Source organism: Mirounga leonina, unplaced genomic scaffold (assembly GCF_011800145.1).
Source record: "Mirounga leonina isolate KUSES-001 unplaced genomic scaffold, KU_Mleo_1.0 Mir_151, whole genome shotgun sequence".
Taxonomy (NCBI): Eukaryota; Metazoa; Chordata; class Mammalia; order Carnivora; family Phocidae; genus Mirounga; species Mirounga leonina.
In genome coordinates this window covers 82840532-82861569 of record NW_023270377.1, presented here as the reverse complement: position 1 = coordinate 82861569, position 21038 = coordinate 82840532, and the positions used below count along the sequence as shown (strand labels likewise).

Genomic DNA, 21038 nt, shown 5'->3' with positions numbered 1-21038 from the left:
TAAAGAAAACGTAAAAAAACTAGAAAGAAAAAATATGAAGAAAATTAAGGATGGGAGATTTCTTATTACAAACAAGGCAAATGAGAAAATAGTGGAGCAACACATTTATAGTATTTAAAGAAAAAAAAATGGAGGGTCAACCTAGAAGTCTACACCCAGCAAAAATATCTTTCAAAAAACAAAGGCAAATAAAGATATTTTAAGACATAAAAATTTATCACAGAAAGACTGACACTATAATGTTAAAGCACATTCATTTGACAGAAGGAAAATAAGAGATGAAATCTGCATCTACAAAAATGACTAAAAAGCACCAAGAATGGTAACTTAGCAAATATACATATAACCCCTAAATCATTAAGATAGTATAGTTATAACAGTTAATCCAACTAAGAAAATAAAGATGAAATCATAAAAATATTTAATATATAAAAAGCATTTTTTGTTAAACCAACATTTTAAGTTAGATCATAAGAGCTCAACTGGACACGGAATTAAGACAGAAAAAAAAAAACAAAAAGGACACCACAACTTAAGATACAGAGTCTCATACAGAAATCAATGAGGGAAACATGATCCAAGAAAAACAACAACAACAAACAAATGAAAGGACAACATAAGGAGAAAGGATGGGCACCCGAGGGTCTGGAATCTTGGCTGAAGATCTACATTGAGTAGGTTTCTTTCAATCACTTCTTTAAAACTATGGATTCCCCCCACCTCCTGCCCCCTGTATCAGATAGGAGAGGTAGAAAACAGAGTTTTATATCAATAATCACATTAAATGTAAATGGTCCAATTCCCAATTAAGAGGTATTAATGGCCTGATTGGGGGTGGGAATGAAACCCAAACTACTTATTGCCTGTAAGAGATACACTTTAAATACACAGAAAAATATAGGGAAAAAGTAAAATAATGAGAAAAGTTATGCTATGCTAATAAGACAGCTCAAGTACCTATTAAATGTCAGACAAAGTAGATTTAAAAGCAGGGCTAAAGAATATCATTTAGTAATAAATGGGCCAATTAATTAAGAGATAACAAACCTAAATATTTATGCATCTAATAAAATTTTTTCAAAATATATGAAGTAAAAACTGATAAAACTATAAAGGAATGATGAATAAAGCCATAGTTACAGTCAGACATTTCAATAGCCTTCACTCAATCAATACAACATATACATAGAAAATCAGTATGGAAAGAAAAGATTTGAATAACACTATGAATCAACTGAATCTAATTGCCATTTAAAGAACACTTCACCCAACAACAGCAAAATACACACTTTTTTCAAGTGCACACAGAACACTTACAAAGATAGACCATTTTCTGCACCATAAATCAAGTTTCATTAACTTTTAAAGAATTTATGTCATGCAAAGTATGCTCTCATCTCAGTGAACTTAAATAAGAAATTAACAGAAAGATGGCTCAAAAATCCCCTATATTAAAAACAAAAGGACACATGATTAAATAGTCCGTGGGTCATAGAGGAAATCAAGAGAAATTACAAAGTATTTGACCTAAACAAAAATGATGCAAAAAATAAGAGATTTGACAAAATATGACCTCTATTTTGTAAGCAAACAAGGAATAGAGGGAACTTCCTCAACTTGATTAAAGAAATCAATAGAAAACCTACAGTTAACATCACAGTTAATTGTGAAAGGCTTTCCACCATGAGATCAGAAAATAAGGACATCCATTCTTACTACTTCCATTCTCCACTGTACTGAAAGTTCTACCTAGCACAATAAGACAGGTGGAAAAACAACTTTATAATAGAATATATGAAAATAAATAAATTTGACAAATGATGTGAAACATCTGAATATTGAATTCTATAATATATTGCTCAATAAATGAAGATAGGGAAATCATGAACATGTGTTAAAGTTCCCAATAATAAGAATGTTATTTCTCTTAAAATTGATGTACAAATACAATACAGTTAAAAACAACATCCTGGGACAGCTGGGTGGCTCAGTCAGTTAATCGGCTCAGGTCATAATCCCAGGGGCCTGGGATCAAGTCCTGCACCGGGCTCCCCGCATGGCAGAGAGTCTGCTTCTCCCTCTCTGCCTGCTGCTCCCCCTGCTTTGTGCGCTCTCTCTCTCCCTCTCTCTCTCTGACAAATAAGTAAATAAAATCTTTAAAAAATAAATAAATAAAAATAAAAACAACATCCTGATAGGCTTTTCTGGCAAAAACTGACATTGATTCTAAAATTTACATGGAAATACAAAGGACTTAGAATAGCCAAAATAACCTTTAAAGGGTAGGACCAATTTGGAGGAGTAAGACCACCAGATTTCAAGACATTAGAAAGCTACACTAAGAGAGTTGTGATATTGGCATAAAATTAGAAAAAAATAGATTCATGGAGAGAATAGAAAGCCCAGATATATATGGGCAACTGATTTTCAACGGAAAAAAGGTAATATAATGGAGAAAATATTTTATGAAAAAAATGATGCCTAAGAACTTGGATATCCATATGATAAAAAAAAAAATCAACTGCAACACATACCTTTCACTGTGTACAATAAATTAACTCAAAATGAAGTAAACACTTTAATAAAAAATTGAAAGGATACACCTATTTTAGAAAATAGTTTGGCAGTTTCTTTCTTTTTCTTTCCCCCCACCCAGTTTGGCGGTTTCTTAAACAGTTAAACACACATCTACCATATGATCTAACCATTCCACTTCAAGTGTTCACCCAAGAGAAAGAAAGCATAGGTTACACAAAGAGTTTTGTAAGAATATTTATATCCGCTTTGTTTCTAATAACCAAAACCTGAAAACAACCCCCAAAAATCCATCAAGAAGTGAATGCATAATAGAAAACTATTCAGCAACAGCAAAATAAACTATTGAAATATGCTACAACATGGATGGATCTCAAAATAATTATGACGTATGGAAAAACCCAAGCCAAAGAAAGAACACCTAATTTATAGTACCATGTATTAAAAAAAAAAAAAAAAAAAAGTTTAGGAAGTGTAAACTTATGCATACTGATGGAAGCAGACCAGTGTTTGCTAAATTTGGTAGTGGATGGGGTACTGAGGTATAAGAGGGAGAGATTATGAAGGGCTAAAACGAAAATGTTCCAGGTAATGAAATCTATTCATTATCTTGATTGCAGTGATGGTTTCACGGGGATATATATGTACAAATTTTTAAAATTATGCATTTTACATATATGTATGTATTTTACTGTATGTTAATCGTATCTCAATAATGCTGTTTAAAAAAGGAAGTAAAACACATCAGACTCAGCAGAATATTCACTTGAAACACATACTTAGAAGTCTACACTACAATGGAGGAGATTCAACCATTCCTCCTCCCCATCTTTGACCTTTTTCTTCAGACTCAAATTCTAAGAAAGACATGTAGATACAGACACATGCATGCACAGAGAGAAAGAGAAACAGAGCGAGAAAGAGAGCGTACAGACACATGTACACAGACAGGGAGAAATGGACAGACATGGATAGACACAGAGAGATAGGTCCGCAGAAAGACAGACATATACACACAGACGCAGAGAGAGAGAGGAGGACAGAGGAAGAGACGACACAGAGAGACACAGAGAGACAAACACAGAGAGACAGAGAGACAGACACAGAGAGACAGACAGAGATAGACAGAGAGAGACAGAGACAGACACAGATAGAGACAGACACAGATAGAGACAGAGAGACAGAGACAGAGAGACAGAGAGAGACACAGATAGAGACAGAGAAACAGAGAGAGAGAGAGACGAAGACACAGACGGAGACAGACGGACAGAGATGGATGGAGAGACAGACACAGAGACGGACGGAGAGACACACACACAGACACACACACACACAGATACAGAGACATAGACACAGAGACGGGGTGGGGCACAGGGGGATGGGGAGTCAAAGGGACAGGACCGGGTTGGGGGGGGTAGGAGGGAGGGATTGTGCAGAGGTGTGGGAGGGAGGGACAGCAACAGAGAGTGAGGGAGGGGGGTGTGGGGGGATGGAGGGGCAGGGGGATAGGGGGAGGGATGGAAGGAGGGACAGAGAGACCTACACATAAGACACACGAAGAAAGAGACATGCACAGACACACATGCTCACACAGATGTGCACAGAGACAGTGACAGACATTTATATTCCTGACTTGCATCATTCACTTAGGAGATGGCACACTATTTTGGTTTGAAGACTCCATGCACAATGGATACAGATAATTTTTCCAAAAAAAGTTTGAAAAGAGGAATGAATTCCCAAACTGAATATAGTTTGTTTATAATATAGTTTGTTATATAAAGCAAGTATATTTATTCCAGTTAACATTCAATATTTATTGATTGCCTATCCACCCATGACAGGAAGGATACCACGGTTTGAGAATACACTGGTGGAAAGGCAGACAACCATCCTTCTTAGGAAGTGGTACAGTAGGGGAAATGTATATTAGAGACGTAATTTGAATACTCATATGGGTTCTTCTCCTCTAAGTGTCAGGCAGGGCCTGCCCAAATTCACAAAATCACCTCACATTTGTAGAACTTGGAGGGAAAGTTGCAAGGCCACAAAAATAGAAGCAGCATTGCAGGGGTGATGAATACCTGGCAGCAGGCGTTCAGCAAAGAAGTCTGGAGTAAAGCAAGTTCCATTAAATATAGTTAAAAACAGAGTGAGCGATTGCAAACCAAAAGTTTAAGTACTTTCTGCAAATAGTAAAATCAACCAACCATCCTTCCTACAAATAAAGAATAGCATAGCAGAGTGCAGGATCAGAAGCTGGGAAGGAAAGAAGCATTATCTGCAGCAGACCAGAATAGACTTCTAGAGATTTTACCAGTTCATTTAACAGGAAGAATTCTGTAAGAGGTCAGCACATAATATCTGTAGTAGGAAAACCTATACTGACAAACTTCTGTCACTATGGGTGACAATTTACCTAGAAGTTCAGTTCTTTCCTCATGTTCTGATCTATTTAATGTTGAGAATATTAGTAGCTGTCTTATGTGTATTATTAGGAATGCATGGCAGAATGTGCATAAAGCCCTTAATACTTTATTCAGTGAAAAGTAGAAATAGGTTAGAAATTGTCATTAGAACTTTATATCATCTATAGTTTGTTTATTCTTATTATATTTATATCAGCTAGATAGTAACTTACAGATCTTGATCTTTTTTCTTATATTCATAAAGTTTCTATTAAAGAAACTCTCCAGTTATGGTCACTGCTAGATCTCTATGCTATAAGCAGCATGAGGACAGACAGAATACCTCATTTACTCATTCCTCACTTTCTCCCCAGTACCCCAGGAAACTGTGTGGCACATATTTGTTGAATAACATGAATGCTTTGGGTGAATTCCATCTGAATATAGCAGTCAGGATTCCAGCGGTCAACTTCAAAAGATCAGTTATATAATAGTGGGGACAATATCACCTAGTTACCTGAACAATTCATTCCTAATTAAATTTAACAATGGGATCTAGGATCTCTAACATGTGCAATTCTATAAGCTTGAAGCTGCCCTTCCTGGCCTCAGATGTGATGTCATCCCATAGGCTTTAATAATGTGTTTTTGAAGAACAATTTTCTTCTTATATCTTGTCATTATAGATAGAAATGTATAATTATATGTGTATGTTTATGTATAGCAATACGTATAATATATATAAATTATATATATATCTTACAATGAGTCAGTAAAAAAATAAGCCCAAAATTCACCATTTTGCTTTACTTAAACCCTGGGAGATTCTCATGTGATACATGCAACAGATAACGAGACTGGGTCTTTGTGTGAACAAATGCAGCATAATATAGGATATGCTCCTTCAGAATGAGATGGTCTATCATTTATTCAATTTTTTAGCTTTATATTTTTGAAAATATTAATTACTTCTTAGAATCACATATACCAAGTTTATATATCTAATTATTGCATATTTTATTATTAGAAGTTTAAAATGTAATAACGCAAACAGTAAAGTCCTAGCTGGCTGGCAAACTTTTTTCCCTATAGTTTTTATGGAGGCCCCCCTCTCTAATCAGGATTTTGAGCCCTTCAATTGCTGAACTGGCAAACTGTTTGTAAGTTACATATGGTCCTAGCCGAAACTGCAGACTTTGCAAGACTTTTGAAGAATTTCAGAAATGGCACAAAAGAAAATATTAAGTGTATCCAGTAGTAAAGGTATGATGATGAAGACACATTCAATGGCAGAGTAAATTTGTTCAGAAAAAGAGCAGTGCAGGCAATCAAGATAACCAGTGTTACCACATTACCCGGAGAAAGGTATTGAAAATTCTGGCCTCCATCTTTGCTAGAGATAAACTCATCACTTCACAGCTCAAGCCATCCAATATAGAAAATGCTTGGTTCTTACTCTCTCACAAATGGGTGAAATAACAAACCAAGTAAAGGAAGGCTTTTTCAATGGCCAGAAAAGCCACCTTCTACCGTCCCTCACCCCCTCCTCACAGAAATCCTTCAAACCAGTCCACATACCGTATGAAATGAGATGCATTAAATTTATTTTACATGATCTCCATAATAGCTTTGGACCAACAACTTAGCAAACTAATCAAAGTAACTTCTGACTAGGAAGCGTTTCCTTCCATTTGGAATATTGCAGCCAAGGAATATTTTTGTAATATAGAAGGCAAATAATGTCATAAGAGAAGTGAATTGTAATTAAAACAGCATCCTGATGACGAAGAGGAAAGATGCATTCGTAACTTTGCCAGGGCCTATGCAGCAGGGGCCTTTTTGGAAGTTGGAAACAATTGGATTGGCCAGAGTTCATTTTGTTGTGCATGGAGCTTCCTGTTGGCTGGCCTGACATAGGATGTTATTAAGCAATTTGGGCTGGAGCATCATTATTCTCCATGAAGAATTTAAAGAAGATCTTGACTTGAGCCTATTGCAAGAGGAATCATGCTGGGCCATGCAGTATAAAAATATCATCAGTCTTGTGTCACTGGCACATTCAAACACCTAGTGGGATGAGCCAGGCACCAATGTTCAAGGTTTTATATAAGGTAACAGCTGCTTTGGTCAGACAGTTAATTAAATATGTTAATTTCCCATACAACCAACAGTAGCGACAACAGCTCAAAGAGGGATTTTATGACATTTCTGGGTTCCCTCCTATACCCAGGAGGATGGATTGTGCCCACAGCATCTCCCAGTCTCCTTTGTGCAGTAATGCTACTTTCCCCTTTGGAAACAGCCCTGTTCTATGACACTGCAAATATTGTACATGCTTTGGTACCACACTAACCATTGCCAATTGTCACCACTCCAGTCTTGAAAGGCTATTTGGGTCGGATCCCATGCTAGTGTTTGGTTAGTCAGTAAATATCACAAATCATGCTGAAGGTGGGGAATAGACTATTTCTCCATTTGTGTCATTCTGGCCTGGCATTTATATTTTATCCTTGTGGAACTGATAGAGCACAGATTATAAATCACATAAGAGTAATGTCTAGATGCCATCCAAGGTAGCGGGAAGCACCAAAAGATTGAGGAGATGGTGTTAGGAGTTAACTATGTGCAGTGCCCAAGACTGAGAGTATATTGTTTGAACATAATATGCAAATGTGCTTCTAGCAGTATGTGGCACTATGAAAGGAAAGAAAGGTCTCAATTTATGAAAAGAAGTAATCATAATATCTAAGAGTTATAAATGGAGCAGTGACATGGAGCTATGGAACTATCATATTTTTGAGTCATACATGAATCTTGGAAGATTGCTAGGGAGATGGCATTCTCATTGTGACAATGATACTGTTTTTATGCACCTAAATGAAAGGTTCAGAGAAACACTACTGAAGAGCAACTGGAGCAGATAAGGCTTTGGGTGATCAGCATTTGGGTAGAAATACTTATCAACCTCCAGGTTTCTCAAGGAACTTCAAAATACTCATGGTTGTTGATTAGGGAGACAGAATACTTATATTCTCAGGCCTAATGTTACTTTTTTGGGAGGCATGATTTTTGCAAGCACAAGTATTGTCCATATTGTTTAAAAAGATCTACATATATCATTAAATCTGAATGTAAAGTGATAAGGTAGGAAAGGTTAACAAACCAGGATTTCTGTTATAGTTGCGAGCCTGTCTCTTTGTTCTGATTTGTAAAATAAGGGGCGTGAGAAAATAAACTTTGAGACCACATCCTGGTCTAATTTTCTATTTTAGAAAATGTAATAACATCAAAACTTTTTGACCTATCTCCTATCAGCTGGTGACTTTGAGCAATTTAACTACCTGAGTCTCCAAAATTCTGTGTACCTAAGGACATAATATATGTGTATATGATTAGTGAATCACAATATGCTATAAAATATTGGTTATAATGAGATTCATTTTAAATGTATAGTTTTTTTTCCATACAAATACAATTTTGTTTCAAAATCTCAAAATAATGTTATTGGTATAATTTAACCCAAGCCCAAAGGCCTGAGAACCAGAAGCTCTGATGTCCAAGGTCAGGAAAAGATGGACATTCTAGCTGAAGACAGGGAAAATTTGCCTTTCACTCTGTTGTTCTATTTGAGCACCCCAGTAGATTAGATGTGCCTGTCCACGTAGGTGGGGAAGACCACTTTACTCTGTCTACTGAATCAAATGCCAATCTCTTCCAGAAACACCCACACAGACACACCCAGAAATAATGTTTTGCCACCTATCTGGGCATCCTTTGGCCCGTTCAAGTAAACACAAAATTAGTCATTGCAAGTGACTATTCACCTCTCTTCCTTTTCCTAAGGTCATCAAGTGGATCAGTGAGAATTCAAGTAGGAGAGAGCATAATCAACAACACAGGGTTAAGGAGACCTTCCAGGGCACATGAGCAGAGAAAAGTCCAACACCTATCTGTTTAATCTGATTTCAAATCTTTAGGTCCAGTGTAGGTTTCTCCTGAGGGAACAAGTGTGTTATAGTCCTAGATTTGAACTATGAACTGCAGAATATATATCTTTCTGGTTGGGAGAGTGAGAAAGGAATGATTCTTAAAACTATATAAATCATAATCTTAAAGTCCATTTTCAGCATATTAAATATATAGCTTATAAACTATTGGGAAAAACAGCGATGATTGATATAAAACTACTTTTTCCTGAATGGGCAGCTGGAGGATGGGAGGGCATGCAGCTAGCAGTTTCCCAGCCTATGTGGGTGTATTAGTCAAGGGTCTCCAGAGAAACCCAATCAATAGGTTTTATATATATTTAAAATAAAGTTATTATAAGGCATCGGGTCATATAATTATAGAGACTGGGAAGTCCCATGACTTGCTTACTGTCTACAAACTGGAGACCCAGGAAAGCTGGTATAGTTCAAAGGCCCGAGAACCAGAGAGCCAATGGTACAGATGTCAGTCCAGGTCTGAAAGCCTAAGACCAAGGGCACCAAGAACAGAAGTTCAGTGTCTGAGCTCATTAGTCAGGCAGGGGTAATTCAAACTTCATCTGTATTTCTAGTCTATTCAGGCACTTAACAGATTGCACGATACCCACCTTAGTTGGGGAGAACCATCTGCTTTACTCAGTCCACCAATTCAAGTGTTAATCTCTTCCAGAACCACCCTAAGAGGCAGAGATATTTAACCAAGTATCTGGGCATCCCTTAGCCCAGTCAAGTTGACAATAAAATTAACCATCAGAGTTGGGCATATGGATCCAAGGCATGATGATCCAACAAAGCAAAGTATGGGATTTCTAGGTCAGTACCAAGGTAACCCATGCAAACATACCAAAGGAAATGATGATTAAAAAGTGGCAAAAATTCTACAACTGCCAAAGCAGGAGATTTCGGTTCATGAGTAAGAATTTGTACAGAGTTGAGATGTTTCCTCAGGCTTTTTTGTAGTGACTGCTTCAAGTGTAGCTCTCCAAGAAGAGGGTTGAAAGAGCAGATTCACTCTTGTGTGTTCACTAACAATGTTTCATGATCCATTCACCTCATTTGCAGTTTGAGATATTGTTAGGAAAATGTCACAGAAATCTTCCTTGCTTTGTATCTACATAGCACTCTATCTCAAAGAATTGAAATTAACATAACACTTATTTGGAATAGGTTTAGAGTAAGTAAGGTTGGAATTAAATTTCAGTCATTTCCCTATCCCTTCCTCCACCTTTTCTTTTTAAATCTGCTTTCAGCACAATTTTTTTTTTTTTTAAGTTAATATGTACCTGGCACTGGTCTAAATACTTTAGATATGTTATCTCTGACAAACTTTATGCCAGTTTTATAAGGAAAGTAACTTTCCTTACAGGGAAAGGATATTTCAGTGATGAAGAACCTAGATGTGCAGGTTTAAAGTAACTTGTCCAAGGTCTCTTAGCCAGGGAGTGACTTAAGATTCCAATGTAAGATTATTTGGCTTCTTAACCAATGTTCATAACATTCCACCTCCCAACTTCCAAAGGCTAAAGCTAGAGAACTCAGCAAGGGGTACATGGTAGAAAGTAAATCAAATAAAATTATAACTAAATTAGAATGGAGCTTTAGGTATAATTAATCCAACAGCCTCATACTATTCTTGTGGAGGAGGGGAAATAAAGGTTATGGGTCTTGGAGAACAAGCAAACCAAAGGGGGAAATGGACTTGGAGAGAGGTCTCTGGTGAGTAGTTAAAGAGCTTGGTCTTTCATCACAAGTTAAAGTTCATCACAGTTAAAAAAAACTGATTAGTTATATTCAAATATAAAGTAGAATCACTGTTTTTCCATTTATAGAGTATTTTTTTTTTAAGATTTTATTTATTTATTTGACAGAGAGAGAGAGAGCACAAGCAGGGAGAACAGCAGGCAGAGGGAGAAGCAGGCTCCCCACTGAGCAGGGAGCCTGACGTGGGGCTCGATCCCAGGACCCTGGGATCATGATCTGAGCAGAAAGCAGATGCTTAACCAACTGAGCCACCCAGGTGCTCCAATTTATAGAGTATTTTAAAATAGGTTCCTTTATTTGATCTGATCCCTACAGAAACACTATTATATATTGAGGGTGATTTTTTTTTTTTTTTTAAGATTTCATTTATTTGATGGCGGGGGCGGGGGCAGAGAGAGAGAGAGAGAGAGAGAGAGAGAGAGAGAGAGGGAGAAGCAGACTCCCCACTGAGCAGGGAGCCTGACACAGGACTCAATCTCAGAACCCTAGGATCATGACCTGAGCCGAAGGCAGATGCTTAACCGACTGAGCCACCCAGGCGCCCCAAGGGTGATGTTATAATCTCAAGTTGATGGATAAAAACCTAAGATTTTAACTACAAAATTATCTCGAAATGGCTTAACTAGCATATCTAAACACAAATGTTTATTGGTTTTTTGATTTGCTTCTAACTGTAAGTACAATGTTCTTCCTAACCACATTATCACTTTTGAGATAACACCAGGTTACCAAGTGCATATGTAACAAATACTAAAAAAGTCTGATACAGGGGCGCCTGGGTGGCTCAGTTGGTTAAGCGACTGCCTTCGGCTCAGGTCATGATCCTGGAGTCCCGGGATCGAGTCCCGCATCGGGCTCCCTGCTCGGCAGGGAGCCTGCTTCTCCCTCTGACCCTCCTCCCTCTCATGCTCTCTGTATCTCATTCTCTCTGTCTCAAATAAATAAATTAAAAAAAAAAGTTTGATACATTTATGATTACCTTAAAAGTGTTGAACTCAAATCAGAAACAAAGGAAATGAATTGCAATACAAATAAATATAAAAGCCACATATAGATTTAAAAAGAGGCATTGTACTGAATTGAGGGAATTTCCTTGTCACAAGCTTTCTGTGGATCAACAGTGAATACAATTTTTCAGAAATTGTTAATGAAAGCAAGGCAGAATTCGGAGAAATACATGTTCTGGAGAATGGGAGTGACAACTTTGTGTTCTCCACATTGATCAGAACACAACTAGAGTTTTGGGTTCAGTAATTGGTAGGACATTTAAGAGCACTGCTGGCAAGCAGCAATCCAGAGGAGGTGACTGAATGGTGAGGTGGTCAGGGAACAGATGGCTCTCTTGGGTGGAGCAACTCAGGGCATTGCCCTGCGCAACAGGTAGAGTTCTAAAGGATCCCCAAACTAGCATTTTGTTTAATCCTTATAACAATCTTATTTTAAGAGGAACTAGACCTTTCTTCCCATTTCACAGATGAGGAAAGTGAAAAGTGACAATTTCAATTATCAGAGTAATAAGCTAGAAAACAGTTCTTTTGCCATGAAAGAATTTAAGGATGCAATAGTAAAAGTATGCCATTATGCTAGAGAAATCCCAACATCACCTAGGTCCTATATTTACTTGTCCTGATGTTCTCTTATTACCCCTCTGCCTCTTGGGTCTCAAAATTCAACTGAAGTTAAAGAAGTTTATTTACCTTTGTTAGCATAATAATAGTGATATTAATAGAACTATAAAATATGTAATGTATATAATGTATTATATAAAATATAGACAACTATAAATTTAAATTGTGCTCCCAACCTAACCATTTTGTAGGTCATAAAATTTTAGAAACCTCTATTTCAACACTTTCATAAAGTGTTTTTCTATTTCATTACTTGAAATAACTGAATCCTTTCTTAACTATTACTGTTTCCATTTTTTTTAACTTGATTAATTTTTTAAAAAATTCTACTATTAGGGGGCACCTGGGTGGCTCAGTTACATGTCTGACTCGGTTTCAGCTCAGGTCATGATCTCAGGGTCCTGAGATCAAGCCCCGCATCAGGCTCCACACTCAGTGTGGAGTCTGCTAGTACCTCTATCCCCGTCCCTCCCCCTGAGGTCTCTCACTCTCTCAAATAAAAAATGTTAAAAAAAAAAAAAAAACTGAACTATTAAGTAAACAAAAATAAATTTAAAAAGAAAGATTTTTATCACTGCTCTGACACCAATTCTCTGACACCAATTAGGGGTTCTGCAATTTAATTCAGTTCTGAACTAACCATTTGTGCCTGATTCCACAAGTTAAAGGCAAAGCTCTCCACAAGACTGTCCTCAGTTTAGATGCCACAGCAAGTCTTAGGTACCACTTGTACTCCTGATTGACAAGCTATAAATTGTGTTCCTACAATCCCCTCTAGTTAGATAACTTTCCAGAACTCACTGAAAGCATTATACTTATGATTACAGTTTTATTATAAAAGATACAGATCAGGAACAACCAAATGGAGAGATGCATAGGGCAAGGTCTTAGGTGGGGGAGCTCCTAAAGCAGGGTTTCTATGCCCTCGTCTTGTAGAATCCAGGCACATCACATTTCCAAGCACGTCAATGTGTTTACCAACCCGGAATCTCCACCAGGTTCGTGGTCCAGAGTTTTCACTGGTTTCCTTACTTAGGCATAATTAAATCATTGGCCATGTGACTGAACTCAATCTCCAGCCTTCCTTCTCTCTCCATCTGAAAGCAAGGCTGGTTGAATGGTCCAACCTTCTAAGCACAAGGCTGGTCTTTTTGGTGAAAGGCTTTTATCCTGAAACTATCCTGAGGCCCCCAGGAGTCACTACATTAGCATAACAAAGACACTTTTATGACTCAAGAAATTCCAAGGATTTTTGAAGGTTTGTTCCAGGGACCAGGGACAAAGACAAGATATATTCTATCTTATCTATCCATCAGGGGTCTGTCAATAATTTAAGCACTTTAATGTCATTTACTATAAAAATAGCTGATCCTTTTTTATAGAACCATATTTAAACTTCAAGAAAATATTTAGTAGATTTAGATTAGTTATTATCAAATGCAGGAAAATTCTAGTTGAAAACATTTTGCCCCTTTGCTGATCATCAATGAAGAAATTAAGGAATGGCTATTATTGATTAGGCATCCTCAGGATGATTCTGAGGACTCCGCATGCCTTGCATCCCTTAGAAGTTGTTATCCTAAGTTCAGGACTGACTGGTCACATTGGAGTGAATCTAAGTTGCATGACTAGAAGGAATTTGGAATTTCTTTCCCAACTTTATTGCAAAGAAGTGGTGGCTTTAAGCTTTTTCTTTACTAAAAAGCATTTTACTGTGATATTTTAATTAAGTAGCTTTGTTTAGCCAACAACTCAATCTGATGCTTTTCATGGGGATTCTTTTTTGGGTCTAAATAGATCTCTAGGAGAAAAGGTGTATTATCATTTATGTCAGAAAGTGACATGATCTTCGTACTTGTTAATCCATAAATAAGGATATGTCTATCACAGGCAGAGAAAATGAAGGGGTGGGGAGAGAAACAATGCATAGCAGCAGGGTTTCTGTGTGTGTCTAGCAGAGCATGAGAAAATGAGGATGATGCTGATTTAGCTTTCATTCTATTCATCACTGAAGTTGTGAAGCTAATATTATGCATAGATACTGTCGTTCCTTTAAGTCAATATAATGCATATGCACTTTAGAAGGCTTATGGGTTTACCAAGGTTTTGTGGCAACACTTATAGGAACTTTAGAACAATTCTGACTTCTAAAGGGAATGACGTCCCTGAAAATACTGCTACATGGGATGGAGACTAAAGGCACACCCTAGTTTTGACGCAAATGCTGGAATGGCAGGTAGGGAGAGGAGGATTACCGTTGTCTGCTCCTAGTCCCTGAAATGGCATCTCTTAGATAAACCACCCCGCCAGGGGAGAAACGACTATCTAGTATTTTGACAAGGAAGAGTTTATAAACACTAGACAAAACTTGGACCTTCGGCCAAGGAGGGATTATGAGAGGGGGTGGGGACAAAGAGTCAAACCAAGAATGTCTGGGATGAAAAGAAACCAGTGCTAAGCCACATGGCCAAAGAATCGAATGATCAGTTTTAGCTGCAGAGAAGGCTGAGTAGCAGGTTAGGGCATCTTTTACTTATTTCTGCTATCATAAAAAAATTGAATTTCTAATAAAAATCATTTGGAATAATCTCTAAATTGAGACACTGAAGAAGAATGAGACTTAAAAGGTCTATCTTTGTATCTTGGGAATAAAAACTGTTCAGAAGCACAGAATTGCCATGAGTGATTTCAGCTACCCATCTTGCTGTAGAATTTCTGTAGCTGTTGCTCATTAGGAGGGAAGAAGAGGAAGGCAGGGCTCTGAGAGGGTCCTGTGTGAGCCTCAAGTAGGCTACAAAGGGGCAAAGCTACCTTGGCAACACTTGCAGTATCTTAGATTGACAAGTTCTCATTTCATTTTGCTGCATATCCTTCTGTGTCGCCTAGCTACTGTAAAGGATTCATTATTCATTAAATAAGTGATGAATATATACAAAAATTGCAGCCACATGGGCTGCACAAATGCATTTTCATATTATTAACATGTTGCCAACTTGCAACTCTTCGAAGTCTAGTAAATGTTTTGACAAGAGGAGACAGTAAGGACAAATAAGAAGTAGCGGTCTTGAAGAAATTCAGCCCCACTTCTAACAGCTTTAAAGTCTTAAGAGTGTTTTCACTGGGGCAGTACCAGATAAATTGCTCTTATATGTGCATGCAAGAGGCTGAAATTCCTTTGAAAGTTTATAATTTCTCATGGGAAAACACAACATAAAAGTTACTTTTACTCATAGAAAAACAAAACCATATTTTCCTGTCAACCTTTGCTGTTGGGAATTTCAAACTTTTTACATTTTTTTCCTGTGATTCTTAGCTGGCCCAAGGGACAGGCGTTTACAACATAATTTACTTTCAACGTGTCTCTGTAAATCATTGTAATACTCTCTATTGCTTGTGGAGAGGGGGGTGGGAAAAAAAAACTCCCAATGGGGCTTCCTGTCCCACTTTCCCTAGACTCCAACCGCCCGAACACAAACAGAAACTTTCCCTTTTAATGTCCAGCCTCAAAGACAAATCCACACAAAGGAAACATCATACAATGAGTACAGGTAAAGACAGAACCACGGGCAGACTTCCAGGGAAAGATTATATCCCAAGATTAATTAGGAGAGGGGAGACTTGCCCTTGGTGATGTGGAAATTGTAGAAATGCTCAAGTCATTTTAGAGTAGGTGGGTTGCCCTCAGCCAAATGACTTAAAATCTTTTTTCATAAAATCCTAAGGACCTGTAGCATACTTTTGCCAAGCTATTAATATCAAGGGTCATTCAGTTTTACATGAGAATTTGATGACTTATACACTGGTTGAACCTTCACCTTTTACAACCTTAATGGGAATTTATTAGCTATTTCACAGTGTGTAAATTTGAATCTAGGTCAGATGAGGAAGAAAAATAGGGCATACCCAGGCCTAAAGAGTAACCTGAAAAATAATATATCAGAGCAAAAAAAGATAAGGTGCAAAATTAAACAGATGATTAAAAGTGTCTTAAGCAAGTGGAGATTTGAAGACAGAACCTAATAAATTAGGACTCTATATAGACCATTTGAGCCAAATTCACGTGACTAAGTGAGCTTGATTCCTACACAAGCGCTGCAGATGAAGGAGTTAAAATATCAAATTAACCTGCTTCTGCTAACTGTCCCTAACAGGAAATGTAACCCAGGTGGGTTTGATATTCACAAGATTAAAGCGTATGTCTACCATCAAATGGTCACCACATTAAAGCTGTTTTAATGAGGACTTGGAAAGATAATGAATGAATGTCGCTAATTCACTACAGAGAAGACAGCCTGACCTCCTCCTGACCTCTCTGCCGCCAGGTATCTTAAACAACATATTAGTTCTGCTTAAAGCCAAAATGGGATGGTCCGTAAGATAAAAACAAGCCAAATGCTTACGAGAATGACTTTTGCTGGTGTTAAAGCCAGAAAAAAAATTTCTCCCTGGAGTCCTTATAAAAAGAACACTGTGAAAAAAAAAGAAAAAAAAAAAGAACACTGTGTAACAGGATGAAAATCATCCTCACTGACACCTTTATCTCAGAGCCCTCAGCTACATCAGGCTGTTTCCTCCAGTGCCCCTCAACACTGTCCAGTGACACCATGCCAGGAAAATACCACTAGGTAAAGGCATGGGCGGAGAACTATTATTTAAGGATATAACTCTCTGCTGGTTTAACCTAATCCTGAGTAAATTTTAGAGGATTTAGAGAGACTGCTTATCTCTCAGGTAAGCCTTCATAAATATCAAGCATTTGATAGATTTACAACAGCAGTGTATTAGAGATTGTATTTGCTAGAAAATACTCCGGGCTCAGCCAATTTATTGTAATTCCCCTTGTTTTTCCAGGCAGCAAGAGTAGGGGGTAGGTCTTTGTGGGAACTGAGGACCTAGTGACAGTTTTTCCCAAAGAAAAGACAACTTGTCTTCTGCTAAGAGATGAACCAAAGAAGTGGCTACGGGGCGCCGGGGTGGCTCAGTCGGTTAGGCATCTGCCTTGGCTCGAGTCATGATTCTGAGGTCCTGGGATGGAGTCCCATGTCGGGCTCCCTGCCCAGCGGGGAGCCTGCTTCTCCCTCTCCTCCCTGCTTGTGCTCTATCTCTGCCTGTCTCTCTCCCTCAAGTAAATAAAATCTTAAAAAGGAGTAGCTATGGTTAGAGATGGGAGACAGGAAAGACTCTAGTACCTATTTTGGTCATTGAATACAAGAACTGTCAAATAAGGTAAAATGAATACAAGTGAGAATTCACTTTAAGACTTCAATAACAACGATACAGTAAGTAAGTACATTACAGTGGTTTCAGATTTTTTTCTGGAGGAGAAGAAACATGTTGGATGGAACTGGAGTTTACATGGGACTTGCATTGGAATATTTTCTCCTAAATAAGATTATCAGGAAAGTCTACAGATGTATTAAACGAATACTGTGGTTTGTCTATATGCACACAGCCCCGGCTTTTTTAAGGATATCTTTAGTTTAAAATACTGAAGAAAATTTAAGCAAGAGGGGAAAATCCTCAAAATTATTTTCCAGGCCAGATTTATTTTGGCAGTCACATTCAGGAAACTATGTAGTGTACCAAGTTTTGAGTATTGTATTTGGACACTAATCCATAACTGTAGTCATCAGTTTACTGACAACCATCTGCTTGGACACTACTCCCACATTTTAATAAGTAACGTTAAATTAAAATGGCAACAGACAATTTTGGCAGCAGAAGTAAAAGTGGTAATAGCACCCTTGAACCCATACGAAGAATCAGGAGTCAAACAGCAATACTATTCATAATTATGCAAACATGTTTAGGTAAAGAGTACTATCTTTTTCCATTACAACCATGATTCTTAAAAGAATGATCTGTGTTCATCTTTGCTTCTTTATCTGTCACTTTACCACCTACAGAAACCTTGTTTTGCCAGTGCATTCCATTGATGAGTTCCGGCTGTCAACTCAAACTAAATTTTCTGTCATTATCTTACTTTCCCTTAGCCATTCGATGTTATGGAGACAAAAATATGGCTTAATAAATGTTGGACACCCTCTACGCTCTGGCCTTTTCTTAGTCCAGCTACCATATACATCTCAATGACTCCCCAATACCCACATTTAGCCTAGACCTCTTATAGGAAGTATACACCTACATAATCAATGACCCACAAGGCATTTCCTTATAAATGTTTCACAGATATAGTCTAATAAAAACATTCAAAACCAAACATATTTCTATCCATACCACCCACCCCTACACAACATTCACCAAACCTGTCCTTCTATTTAGTTTTGTCAGAATCTCAGGAAAAAGAACCACCATCTACCCCATTACCCATGCCAAAAACCTAGAGTCCCTGTTGATTTCGTCTCCTTTCTTTTTCATAAAACAATTAGTCACAATGCCCTGCATGTTCGTTAGGTTATAAGTGATTGAGAATACAATATAAATTTGCTTAAAAAAGGGGCACCTGGTGGCTTAGCCGGTTGAGCGTCTGCCTTCGGCTCGGGTCATGGTCCCGGGGTCCTGGGATTGAGTCCTGCATCCGGCTCCCTGCTCAGCAGGGAGTCTGCTTCTCCCTCTCCCTCTACCCTTCCCCCCTGCTCCTGCTCTCTCTCACGCTCTCTCTCTCTCTCAAATAAACAAAATCCTTAAAAAAATAAAAACTTAAAAAATAAATTTGCTTAAAAAAATGAAAAGAATAAAAATATTGGCTCATTTACCTGAAAAGTTCAGTCCTAATCGGCTCTATGGCTGAAATTCCTGGGCCTTCTTAAGAGTCTTTCCAACTCTTAGAGGTTTACTTGTCTATTGTTTCCATTGCCGGTAGGCTCACCAATTAGAGGGGCCAAATCTAGACTCTAAACTCCTAGCCCATTCTCTCAACCATTCCAGCTAAAAAACAGTGTCCCTTCCTCAAAGTTTCAAACAAAAAAGTCAGGGAATTTAATCTTACGGTCTCTCTTTGGATTGAATTGGAGGAAGTGCTTATCTCTGATCCAAACAGCATGGGTGGGAGGAGGCAGAACCTGATTGGTGGTCTGAATTATACAGCCACACCTGGAACAGGGGTGAGGTCAGAACCACTTAAGGCACAAGAATGAGAACTGTGAAGTAGTAATAGCACAAAAATTAGGGTGCTTTACCAACAGAGGGAAGTGGGTGCTAGCAGAATATTCCAAGAATATGCATTTTCCTTCTTTTTTTCCTAAACATGAGCAAAATATAGAAAAAATAAAAATAAAAGTGTGAATGTGTTAAACTTTAACCTTGATATAGTGTTAACGGTAACAGTAGGACTCTGTGAAAAGCAGGCATATTTTGGACATCATCTGAGTTCCCTTGGAAAGCTTCTGTCTGTATTTATCTCCTGAGCATGCAGCAATTTTTATGTATAGCAAGGCTTAATGGTTTTACTCTTTTGAAGTGAATTATGGATTTTAAAAATAGATAATTAATTTAGATTTTCCTGGCTTAAATAGTAGAATAGTAGTTCACTCGAGAGAGACTGTAGTAAGAGGAAAAGGTGGGTTTTTTTTTTTTTTTTTTTTAGCTTGAAGAAAAAAACTCAGGAAAGACTTAAATCATGGACATTAAGCACATAAAGATTTTTCATACTAATTTTACTCACCAGCTGTTCCTTTCCACTGCAAACTAAACAAAGAGGAAAGCTTAATTTCCAGAAGGAGGATTTAGATTAGGCACAGGGAGTCTGATGTTGCCGTGCATACTGAATGTACCTGTAGGAGAGCAGACCCTCAGGTAGCTGTGACATGGAGTCCGCTTGGCTTGCTGCACTAGCATAATGATGGCTTCTCGCCCCACGCTCCTCTCCATCCTTTCTGATTAAGGAGGTAGGAAAAGCTCAAGTCGGGTGCTAAAATGCAGTCACCGGGGGAAGGAGGTTATGCCCCTCTCTTCTACATTTCTATTAAGCTGTGAAAGATGCTATCTGCCCAGATTGGGTTGTACCAGAACATTCTCAAAATCCAGAAACTGAAGGGTTTTGTTAACCCCCACAGGGTTAGGCCCCACTGGCAGAATCTGAGTCAGTCAGTCTAGGGTGGGCTTGGGAATTTTTATTTCTAAAAAGTTTCCAGGTGATACTGAAGCTGCTGCCCCAGGCATCACACTTTGAAAATTACTAGCTTCAACATCGCCCTGTGGTGGCAAAAAAAAAAAAAAAAAAAAAGGGTTGGGGGGGAGAGCGAGAGAGACTTGGGGATTCTTTTAAAATTAGATGACTTTGAAATACAAGTGCCCAGGTAGTTCCCTATACTTAATGAATTAATTGTAAGCCTCTATAAGCAGTATTTTCTTAGAATATTTTTTTTTAATTAAATTGAGTTCATATAGAAGAGTTTTCTCAATATTTCTTCGCTTTAGGGCACTGGAAATCTTCTAGAGAAATCTAGCTTATGGTTTTTCCACAGTACTGAGTATTTTTCTATTTCTGAGCTACACTCTTCCCCTGACAAGTCACCAGCCAACATACTTGCCATCGTCACCTGAGAAACATCAGAATTCCAGAGAATAAGGCCTGGGTATTTATATTTTTACAAGACCTCACACCCAGGGAAAATGAAATATGCAACTGGCCTAGTGTCTCTCCAGTGGGTCCTTGTGGCTCAGTGTAATGTATCCAGCAGCAGTGTTGTACATAGATTCAAAAGTCCTACATCTCAAGCAGTTTAGATGGAAGTGGAGATGAAGTACCTTGGAAAGCT

General features: G+C 38.0%; 1 long non-coding RNA gene across 1 annotated transcript in view; it reads right to left on the bottom strand.

The window, feature by feature from the left end:
• The window catches only part of LOC118012472, a 157667-nt gene extending 138219 nt beyond the window's left edge, over nucleotides 1-19448 (bottom strand). Inside the window, exon 1 of the long non-coding RNA XR_004679717.1 lies at nucleotides 19035-19448. This is a non-coding gene — a long non-coding RNA (uncharacterized LOC118012472). The remainder of the gene's footprint in view (nucleotides 1-19034) is intronic.
• Between the last annotated feature and the right edge of the window lie 1590 nt (nucleotides 19449-21038).